The sequence below is a fragment of the Cupressus sempervirens genome, chromosome 7, assembly GCF_028749045.1.
Source record: "Cupressus sempervirens isolate cs-2001-9-10 chromosome 7, ASM2874904v1, whole genome shotgun sequence".
Classification (NCBI taxonomy): Eukaryota; Viridiplantae; Streptophyta; class Pinopsida; order Cupressales; family Cupressaceae; genus Cupressus; species Cupressus sempervirens.
Genome location: NC_143124.1, coordinates 264,993,881 through 265,006,721, shown reverse-complemented (window position 1 = coordinate 265,006,721; position 12,841 = coordinate 264,993,881).

Genomic DNA, 12,841 nt, shown 5'->3' with positions numbered 1-12,841 from the left:
TTTCCTTCAAATCTATAATATTTCAATTTTTATATAGAGTTTTTTTGAAATTAACTTAATTGTATTGTGTTCAATATTTTTATTCTTATCACTAATAAAAAATTTAATAGTATTACAATATTTATAAGAAATATCTATTCCTATCAAATTATCGATTGAGTGACCAATTTTCCTATGAATCTTTAAATGAATTAATTTAGGAGGCAAGGATTGAATGGACATCTAGGTTAGCATTGAGAAGTTTAATTGTTCTTCCTGACAATCTAGAATCCATTCAATTAATTTAACATAATAACCTTTAAAATAGAAATTAGAGACAAAGAGGAAATATATTTTGACATATTCATTACTACAGGAAATATATATCAATCTATCAGAATGGTGAGAAATTCTTACTTGTTTTTATAGAATTCTTTTAACTAGCTAATGAGATTGGTCATTTCTTTTCTTGGCCCATTCCAAAACACAAATACACCAATGTTCTGATATTCCTGCTAGTGATCTTCATTGATCTAATTGCTTATAATAAAGATAAGTTCTTCAACTTTATCATTAGAGGTTCACAACGTTGTGAGGGTTTGAATAGGGGAATGACATGGAGAATTAGGGGATGGATTGTTGTGATTTGGAGGGATATATATAGGATTAATATGTAATTTGGGTTTGGGATATTCTATCTTCCAAAGATTGGCTTCTTGGATCCTAGCATTAGCTTCAGATAGAAATCCTTTTTACTGGGAATACAAAGATAATCTATTTTGTACTGCATATTTGGTATGGTTAAAGAAGAAAATTTGTTTGTCCAAGCTTGCAATGGAGAAAATGATGTTAGGGAAAAAGCCTTCCTGAGTCAATGTGTTGCCTAATTTGGAGAAATCATCTCCTATAATAATTTGAGGAGGAACGAGAATCTAACTTACCTTATAATCATCCAAAGGGAGTTGGAGTGCATTGCCCTAGTTCTTTTCCAATTTGGATCTCACTCTATTGATTTTATTGACTTTTGTTGCTAGCTGATATCCTAATCTTTCTATAGATTTCATTGGTAGCTTTTGAGTGGATGTGTCTACATTTTTAGTATAATATGATTATTTTAATTTATCTGTAGTATAATATTTTTCTTGAAATCATCAATACCTAGTAATGGCCGCAAATGAATTCAACATTTTAACCACAATCAAAAGATCTACCAAAGGAGAGAAATTGAAATGTGGAGGATCAATGACATGAATCCCAAACTTGTCTACTTCTCTACTAGATCTTCATGGTGATGTTCTTGGCTAAAGCACTAGAAGTTTATTGATTGCCTGAGGTGTCTATTTTTTTCTAGTGACCATATGCATTGATTTCTTGAATGTTTGGGCTTGTTTGGTTCGCTATTTATTATTATTTGCAAATGTCACATAGTTCATAAAATATGCTTTGGCTTCTATTTTTTGACAAATGAATGTCATAGACCATATCTTTGTTTCATAGTAAATATGGTATCTAGATTTATAAAAGAAACCAAATAAATTCATTAGATGGTTGCGAAGAGGATTTTACCATATATTTGTGGAACCCTTTACTATGACATATATTATAGCTACAAGTACTCAGATTTTTTGATTGGGTTTGCAAATTCAGATTGGGATCGTGATGTTGATGATAGAAAATCTATAGAAGGCTATGTTTCTTAGCTTGGAACATGTCCAATTACATGGAGCAACAAAAAAAGAAAAGAAACTGCATTACTATCTTCTCATAAAGTATAATATACAACAACAAAGGAAGTACAAAAAGAGGTTGTTTTGGTTAAAAATCTTTTATTTAAGCTTGGCTTTGCACAAAGTTTGACTAGTACTTTATATTGTGACAATAAATGTTCTAAACAAGTTGCAAATAATCTCATTTTCAATGTTAAACAAAGCACATTGAGATTGATGTTCACTTTATTAGGGATCTTGTTCAAGAAAATATTGTTAACCTCCTATTTTATCCAAGTGTAGATCAAACATTTGATATATTTACTAAGAGTATACTTGAGGCTAAATTTTTGAAGTTATGGGATTTTTTGGCATGATCGAAGTGAATATTAAGTGGGGATAGTATTGTAATGTTCTTCTCCTCTTTTATATTCCTCTAGACATTCTTAAGGGGGATGTTAGGAGGATCAATATTTTCTAGAATGTTCAAAAATAGATGGGAGAAAACTTCTAGAGTCTTCTATGATAAAATTCTAGATTGCAACTTCTAGAGTCTTCAGTGGAACATTTGACATTTTGAGTAGAACATTCTAGGATGTATAATATTCTAGAAAAGTATATTCTAGATTGTTGTAAATAACCTCTACAAATATGTATTGTGCACAAACAATCATTGAATAGTTAGAGTCTATTTGAAAGCTCTAATGATTGTAAGCAAGTTAGATTGATACATTTTTGCTTATTAGTCACATATTTTAGTCATGCTCTATTTTTTTGTCATATTTTCTCATAGTGTAACAACTATTATTGTGGCATTTTATCTTATTTTTAGGCTATTTTAATAGCACAGTATTCGAAGATAAATTTAGGAATGAGGAAGTACTCATGCAAGTTTTTGTCTTTTGCTATCCCTTTGATATTCTTGCATTTTCAATGTTTGGGGGTTTCATTGTAGTTGTATAGTGCATTAATGGTGTGGCGACTTATAATTTGTTCTTAGTTAAATCATTATATTATGTTAGCCATTTTAATATATTTTAGAGTTGTTTCACTTAATACAAGTATTAGCTAATTTTTCATTCGGTATGCCTAAATTAGTGGCCTCTATTTTGTAATGTTACCAACAAATATGGTTTTCTTATTTTTTATTTAAAAATTAATTATTTTATTGATTATAATGAGGTAAAAATATATTATACATCCATATTTTTATTTTTTAATCATGGGTAAATGCTTTGACCTAGAGCTATGAAATAGTGAGGCCAGAAATGGGGGAGCTCATCCCCATGAGATTTGAACCTTGATGGCAAGGATAACAACTCAACAACTTAACCATCACAACATGCCACTATTCACCTATAAATACATCCATATGACTTATAAATATTTTTGAAATTTTATTTTCACAATAGATAACCTAATAAAATATCTTTCTTTAATTGTAATTTTAGAATATAAAATATTAATTTTTTAAATTTTATTGTCTTAATAAATAAATTGATTAAATATAAGAAAGTAAGAATTTAAAGGTTAAAAAAAATGAATTACTATGTCTCAAAGATAATAACTAGCATTAAGTTAGTTTGATAAAACATTTTAACTAACCGAGGGGTAAAATTTTTATTGAATATCAAAGAGAGCAGAACAACACAAGAAACAAAGAGAACTACAGAGCTTTATTGTGGTCCACGAGTTATGAAACAATATTATTACTTTTTTAATTTTGTTTTTTTAATAAATAAATTGTTTAAATATAAGAAAGTAAGAATTTAAAAGTTTTTAAAAAATGAATAAATGTGTCGCAAAGAAAATAACTAACATTAAATTAATTTGATAAAACATTGAATTTAAACAATATAAAACAATATAATGCATATAATTACAATTTATAATTAAATTGATTTTTTAAGTTAGATTCATCTATATGACATTTTGCCAAACTATGGGGTTGCCCTTAAAAAATGACCGTCCATTAAAGATTTAACCATCCATTAAAAATTAAAGATGAGTAATAGTGATACTTCCACGACTGTGACAACCATTGAATACAATGATGTGTAAGATTAAAAAGTAATATGAAGTAGTAATGTTAAATTATATATTTTAGTATCTTCTCTATGAAAGCCTCGTGGATATTTAATATTCAACAGAAATGGAGAAAACACATTCAACTAACATGGGATGATTGTATGACCTCGGGACAAGTTTTTTCTAAAAGCTGCAAGTGCCACTGAGAATAAGCGTTCACCAATACTAATAAGGCATGACGGCGCTTAAATAAGTTGCGGCGCAGATAAAAGTAGCGCCGCCAAAGGATAAGCTTCAATTGCTTCAGCATAGAAATATTATTAATTAAATTAAAAAGCTGTCATAGGAAAGAAAAATTTACTTAAAACAATAGCCAATTCATAAACAATGAAAAGGCTAAAGGAGGAATAGTATTTCACTGATATAAATTTTGTTGTAAAAATGTTTTCAAATAAGATATAAAATTAATTCAATTCTTCTAATAAATATATAAGTTCTCAAATATCATAATTAAATCTATAAGTTCAAAAGAAAACATTTTAGATATTTTAATAATCAAATCAAAATATAAAACTAGATTTTTCAGCCTTTGCTACTTAAATTTTGAAGAAATAGAACTTTGAACAAAAGCATACTAGAAACAAAATATATTTAAAAATATAAAGACAGCCTGACAAATATCGAAGTAAAATAATAATAAAAATCTGCAGGACTTCCACTACGCCAAACGAAAAAACCTTCATCCATATCAGTTTTCCAAAGACATGGCAACTCATTTAGAAATTATAAAAACGTATGTGGTTATCGTTAATGATTGATATTGCATTAAAAACAACACCTGAGTTGTCGCCCACAACTGTGAGAAACTTTTCTTAAACTAATATCTTCAAATACAAATTTATATAAATAGTTAATATTAAAATTGAAAAAATAGTTTACTGACTTTAATAAAGTAATCCCTTCAATATTGAATACTTAATAATAAAATTGTAAAATGCCGTTGGCTAAGGTGAGTGGATTATTGGTTAGCCTTGGAGCTCACTTGAATATCATTGGCTGGGCCCTCTATAAACGACAAGAAAAGTATGCTTCGATTTAATAAAGAACCAAAAAAAATGTACAACTGGACAGTCGTGGACGGAGATAGCTATCAAACAATATACTACATAAAGAACTGGACAGCTGTGCAAAGGACCCATGAAGTTGAGAAATTCGGCAAGCGTACACAATATGCTTGAAAATAGAATTAGAAATAACTTTGCAGCTTGACAAAGCACAACAGTTTCATTTTGTGAGTCATAAGAATTTAAAATTACTTTCTAATAATTAAAAAGTTTATTTAAGAGTTCTATTTTGAGGTACTTTTTAATTGGAAACAAAGTAAAACAAGATGTTGTAAAACATAGGTATTATTGAAAACTATCAAATAATTTCATGAATAAGATGTGAAACATAAGTATTATTGAAAACTATCAAATAATCAAATAACTTTATGTTCAAATGTTAAGCAGTATGCGGTGTCTTATAGAATTAGCAATCACATCAATTTGTAAAGAAGGTCTAGAGCAACAGATATTCAGCCCAAACCATGTTCAGAAATAGCTAGAATCTCAAAAAAATAAATTAGACTTATTATGTTGACAAAATGAGGACTTGATTAATTGAACTATGAGACATGAGACAAGTGCTCAATTGAACTATGAGACATGAGACATTCCAACCTATCTCCAACAGGTAGAAAACCAACATTTGTCTACTAGCAACAACTCAAGACCCAAATATTTATTAATCCACCTCCTCCATAACATCTCCACTTCTGATTCAGTACTTAATTAAGATCTTTTGAGGAAAGGGGCTTAAATAATATTTCATTAGAGAAATATTTTAAAAGAGAAACTTGGAAAGCAATGACCAAACTCTTGGAAAATTGCACGATAAAGAAGATCAAAGCTTTATAACATGATAAATGAGAACAAAGCTTAATAACAAGATTCCCTAGAACTTCAAAATTTAAAATTATTGTTCGGTGAACTGAGGCGTTTCCTAGGAGAACTATTGTAGAGAATTCAAATCTTACCTGTCACCAAATCTTTTAAATCTTTTTTTTTTTGTGAAGGATTTATAAGTTAGTCAAGGAAATACAATGGCAAGAGGATGTCTACTGTATAGTATTTAACATATTCTACTAAATAAGTGAAGAGGCAAAGTTTAAACCATGTAAGGAGTGATTACTTCAATTTAAAATGTTAAATAATTTGTCAAGCTTTCCAAAATGGATTGAAGAAGAAAAGACACCCTCACTAATATATGGAACAATAAACATATATTATTTCTTTCTAATAGTAAGAATAATGTAATGCTAGACCATGCATTTTGAAGGTTCATCTTTAGAAGCAACTACAATGGTCCATTTAGACAAAGAAAAATAACTTGGGTCTAAGGATCCAATCCACCCATTGCTCGAGGTTGACTACAATGTAGCTAAGATGTCAGTTAAAAATTAACTTTTTCATTTCATTTGGACCACACAATTCAATAAATGATTCTATTAGGTTTTGCACACCTTTTCTTGGATGTCGCTACAACATAGTTCATAACCAAACCTTGGAAGCTAATGAAAAATAATTGTTTCCCCAGTTTAAGGGTATTTAATCTTAGCATTAAACCAAATTTATATATCAAAGGAGAAACATCTAGTCTAAGGCAAATGTACAAATAATAAGAAATATGTCTATATTTGATGTGTTTCCATTCTTTAGGAATATAATGCACCACAACATTTAATATTTAAAATAATCTCATCTTTTCATGAGCTATATGATAACTTTGAACTAAGTAGTCCCACACATCATTTTGTGTTTTAAGTATTGTAGAAAGTGGATACTAGCCTCAAAAAAATGCAAACTAATGAAACCCATGATTTGAATGGATGGTTAGTCTGAATTATAAATATACCCAACTAATCATTGACATCTTGATAGTGAATTTGCACATGCTTCCACAATTTTGCAAAAAAAAACCTAACCACTCTAGTATTTGAAGGCTAAACCTAAATTGCTTCTATCCTAAGCTTTGTCAAAATTGAGTTTATCCAATAGAGCATTTCATATAGATTGGTGTGCCTAATAAATAATTTCTCAAGTAAACATAAGGCTATCAAGAAGAAATGTTTTTCCAAGGAAACCTATTTGATGTGTCTGACTATATCTTTCATAATTGGTTTAATCATAAGGAATTCATTATAATTTTGTAGGAAATGTTAGACAAAATAAATAGAATGCTAACCTAAAATAGTATCTCAATTCTTCCATTTTTTATGGAACTTTACCAAGAATTTTTTAATATAAGACCCTAATTAACCTTTTTGAAAAGGTCGATTCAGTTTTGATATGTTTACACATGCATGGATAAATCTTAACTGATAGCCCATCAAAACTAGGACTTCTATTAGGATGCATTAAGAATGCATCATGTTCAAGTTCTTTAAGGAATAACTCTTGATTTACATAATAAATTTACAAAAATTAATCTTTCCTTAGATTGTAATTTTTAGTGGTACTCTCTAATATTCATTTATCCTACAAATGAGTATCTTCTTTGAGATTCTCTTTTTAATTAAAAATTAGTCTAGTCTCTTCAAGATTTATGTGAATATGTCAAGATTATTTTTTTATAGCTCCAAAATACTATTTCTCACATTTATAATTAATAAAACTGAAGAAACTTTTAGAACCCTGATTACCTTTTTAAATACAATCTAACCTATCCTAAAATTTATCTCATTGACCCTTATAACTTACAAAATCAAATCTCAATCATAGCTATGGTGGATTAAGAATTGAAATTACACTAATAAGGGTTAATTAATTTTCAAAAATGTTCTAATTTTCCTTGAAGAAAATTTTAGTAATGCCTTTACTTCTAGGCCATTATTTCATTAATGGCATGTAAGAGTTCAATGCACAAAGAAATATTTTAGTGTCCCTAGGCAATATATAGGATTCATTATCTTCTTTACACCATATTTAAACTAAGGGAGTGTCATCCCTCTAGCATTCAATAAAATAATTTTTTAGTTCAATCATAAGAAGATTCTAGAGAGCTTCGTCCTCTATTTAAAGATGAAAATTATGGATAAGAGAGTTACAATCAATGTTTTTATTAGAATTGCAAGGTGAGACATGAAAGTGAGTGATAAGAGAGTGACAATCATCAAACACTTTTTTTTTTAGAATAGCAAGGTGACAACTTGATATTTTTCTTGAACAATAGATTTAAAATCAGGGCAGAAAATAAGGGGTGACATTTTTTGGAATGGTTGAAAAGTTCAGACTATTCTTTCATCCTTCATACCACCTTCCAATGATCCAAACTAATCACATCCACATAAGACGTTGAATCAATATTTGGATGTTTAGTAAAAATATTGTAGATAGTAGAAGATATTACCAATTTTAGAAAACCGTGCTAAACCTTTGATAGAGATTGGAAACTCACTCATTGAAGACCAAAAGTTTTGGGTGTAAAGGATTCTATTCCTCCATATTAGACAATTGTTTATCAAGTGACCATCTTGATGAAAAAAATATTAAAAATGCTAGGCTTATTTATAAACATATTTTTTCGGTAGAACTCAAGTATGAGGCCAAATAACTTAGTTTCTTTAGGAAATCAATTGTTTGAGTGTATTTCAGCTTAAACTTTAGGGTGCACCCAAAAATTAGAAAAAATGTCTGAATTGTTCTTACACCAAATAACACTTTCTATTTGGTAAAGTAAAAACAACCATTAGTGACAGCTGAGACTAAAACAGAGCCCTTTGAAGCCCAAAACGATAATACCCACTTTCTAGCTAGGACAAGATCATGCTGCCAACCTTCAAACATAAAAACTAAGCTTAACGACTAAATAGTTATACATTGTTGTTATAAACTAATCAAGGGAAGAATCAAAGATGTTGATAAAGTACGAGTTTTTTAGTAAACAAATTAGACCCCAACCTTCAATGGAACTTGGGACTTTATGAAAAGGTTTTTCTAAGCTACAAAAAAAGTATTAAAATGTGTTGAAGACAGAAAGGAAGAGGACTCGCTCACCTTGAAATCACATCCAACAGTCTCCGACTTATTTGGTCCACAAATACCTGGCATAATGATCTCACGGAAAAGATGACGATTGACGACATTTTAGTTTGGGACCATGAATACAAATAGAGGATGTACACAATTTTAAAAACTATAGATTGTTTTTTCAGGAGCCTCTTGTCAATTAAACATATCTGATTTTTTAGATTTCCACTAACATATTTTTAATTTATTATCAATCAAATTGTTAATATTCAACTGTAAACCTAATAATTTAAATTTGTTTACTTAATTATAGAACTTATCTGTTAAAGGTATTTTAAATAAAATAGTTCCAAATTTGTTTTTCAGGTTCAGTGGGTTAACCATGAATGGAGATTGGACTCTTATTTTGATTGGTGTCCTTAAAATCAATACCGATGGTTCTTTTGGGGAAATCTTGGATCTGCTGGTATAAAGGGAGTTGGGCATAATAGTTTGGGTGAGGCTCAGTTTCTTTTCTCTATCCACAAAATTTATCATACCAATAATCTCATGGAAGACCTGACAATCTTGGTTGTAGTGGAACAATATTGCAAGGGCAGTTGGAGAAGGATCATTTGTTAGACAGATTCTGAGGTGGTTGTGAAATTATTGAATAGGCAAGAACTTGAAGGTGTTGATTAACATCCAAGTTTAGTTATAAAACAAATTATTCAAATATGTAGGTCTCTTGACTTATTTTCACTCATATTCCTCAGGAGTAGAGTGGTGTGGCTGATTGTTTGGCTAAATGGGCTTCCTAGAATATGCAAGATTGGAATGTTGTTGATAAGAGGTTTCTTCCCGGTGACATATCTCATGAGCTGGACCAACTTGTGGCTCAGGATAAAGCTCATTTGAGCTCCTTGTATCTTCCCTTGTTCTTGTCTCTTTTGATTTCAATAAATTTTTACCCTTCTTTTAGTAATAAATTGCTATAGTAATTTATATATGTATTTAATTATAAATGATCTATAAAATAACGAATTTAGAACATTGTAAATGATGTAAATTATTGGAGATGTTCATCTGTTATAAAATGAAATGACTGTAAGATATAAACTAGCTCTATACACCATGGCTTCAAGATTTTAGATTTTAGGATGCACCTTGGTACACATTGCCCAGCCAGATAAATAAAAAACACTTTCATGTTTACTCTTATTTTTTACAATGCATCTCCTCAAAACTTGGAAAAGTTAAAATGAGAAAACACAGTTTAATAAGACAGAAACATCATTCATCAAGAATTTTTCATTTCTATTTGTAGTCATATGCTTCACAATCAAACCAATATTAAATCCCATTAAATATTATAATCTATGACACATGGAATCTATTAATTATGGTACAAACAACATTGATCCGTGATCTTTCCTTGTACAGATTACTATATCTGAGGACAAGATCAGGCCAGTTAACTAACTGATAGAGAAGTGAGAATCTACAATCACACAAGGAATACTATATCCTGGGAATAAAATCAGAGCAATTAACTAACAGAGAGAGCATTGAGAATCTAGAATCACATTCTTCTACTCGACTGTTCAACAGCAGAGAGAGTATGGATAAGTGTGCCCTACTCCTGGACTATGACCTTCTTGATGGCTCATGCTTGGCGATGATGTTGGACCATCATACTTATTTGCCTTGTAACCGGCATTCCCCTTTTCTCGAAAATCTTTATAGCTTTCTGTCTCTCTCAGATTATCAGTGGAGACAACAGAGATGATTGGAGCCGTGGCTGGTGATGGTACATTAATTGGGCGAGCTTCACAAAACAAAATAACACAAGAAAGGAGAGATACAGAAACAATGAAACCAAGAGAAGTTTTCATCTTGAAATATGAAAGGAGAAACTCAAATCGGATATATTAGCAGGGATACGCAACACAACAGTGGGATGATCAAAGTAGCTAAAGCAGCTGAAGTAGTTGTATTTCTCTGTCATGGGGGTGGTATATATAGACCTAATTGGCCTGAAAGTATTCCAGTGGGACCAGCATTCACACATGCGAGTGGCATTTTCTATCATGAAAGAACAGGTTCTATTTGGTCCCATCACTTAAAACCTCACTATATAATGTAAAGGTTGTCTCCTTACAATATCGAGGTGAATGGTAAACAGTTTGCATCCAACTCTGTAAAGTCTATAGATGGTAAAATATCTACCATACTAATACGAGACTAGTTAATTATCATAAAAAATTATGAGATCCCAGGTAGTATTAGGAAACAAAAACAGAGTTTTCAAAAATAAAACTGCTCGAAATTTGAGTTAAGATTCCAATGTTGGAATACATCGAATCTTGGAATATACAGTTTAAGTCTCTTTACTCATGAAATGAATATGCGGTCTTGCAGGTTCAAATATTTTATCGTTCTGTAACACATGCACGCCACTCTCTCACCAAGAAAATATTTGATAAAACAAAATAGTATATAGTGTAGTTACTTTATAATATTCTATTTACTTGCACGCTAGATTTAACTGGTTGTTATCATGACTCGGCAGAATGGAAAACGTTAGATAATTTAATGAGTTCACTATTCCATTATGAACTTGATACCAAAGGTAGATTCCAGGGATATTTATAATCAGCTCAATATTATGCAACACTTCAATAGTACAAATGCAATCAAGAAGAAAATGAGTTTATGCAGCTTTCCTCTGTCATTCTTAAATTTATTTTTAGGGTTCCTTATTTTGTGTTATGGTTATTTTTCGGGATAATGGAAGCAAGATTCAAAATTTTGAATTTTATATACAACCAGTGAGAATAGTGTGTTATTTCGTTTTTAATTGAATATCTGCCCAATTAAATCAAACAAATCAAAATGAAACCAAATAATGAAGTTGTATGCATCGAATTTGATTAATGTGCTTGATTCATTCTACTATTCGTTTTACAACTTTGATGTTTCAAAATTAATTTCAAGGAGTTGGATCATCCGGAGGAAGCAATCTTTGGTCATGGTGAATGGGAAAAACCACTCTTTTTAAATTTCAATGTAAATGTAACGGCTTGTTTATTTATTTTTTAAAATAAATTTATTTCTTTTAAATAGTGGTTGTTCTTGTAAATGTAACGGCTTTTTAAAAAAAAATTAAATTAAATTTTTTTAAAGGTATGATTGTTTTGATTAGATAAAGTAGGATAAGGTCTGAAATATGAAACAAAAACTATCAATAGGTCCAAGGTAAAGAAAGACGGATTCATAAGAAAATAGTAGGTGGTTACTGTCATTCAAAGCTTTTCTACAATTGACTATTGGTTAGTAGCATCAGTCTTAATAGTATTATGTTTTGTTTAAGTTCAAAATGATGGTAGGTGGTGTAAAATTGACATTACTTTGAGTTAAATTAAGATAAAGAGAAGCAATTTTGTTAATTATTGATTGTGAAATTATAAAAGTAAAGGATTGCATGCATAAGATTTTGATTTCAACAAGTGAATGCATCCTTCCTAAAAAGTTGTCAAAACTATTGAACAACCATATACAGTCCTATTCAAAACTCTCAATAAAGGAAGAAAAGATAGATGTGCCATTAGGCAATCATAGATAAATATATGAACCTTCAATACAGTTTTACTACTCTAAGGAAATCATAATGTCTTGTATTAATAGATGATACTCATATATGAAATGCTAGAAAAATCAATTTTTTATATGTATTTGCACGAGGTGGGAGTTAGAAGAGGGGTATAATGTTTGAATGTATACTTTTATTTTTCATTTATGAAAATAACCTATTAATGTAAAAAATTAAAGAAATTGTGTAAATTACAAAATCACTTCTCCAAAGTATCAAATGAGCCTTATCTAGAGAACAAAATCTCAATAAATATAAGGACATTACTTCAAATCATAAGAAACACGTATAAAAATGACAATTATCAAGGAATACAACCCTAAAAAGATAAATAAAATTTTATGCGTTTTGACTTGAGATCAGTTTCAAGGTCTAAGTTGTCCTCCTTTCATTAGAATTTTATGGGATTTGACTTAAGATAGGGATCA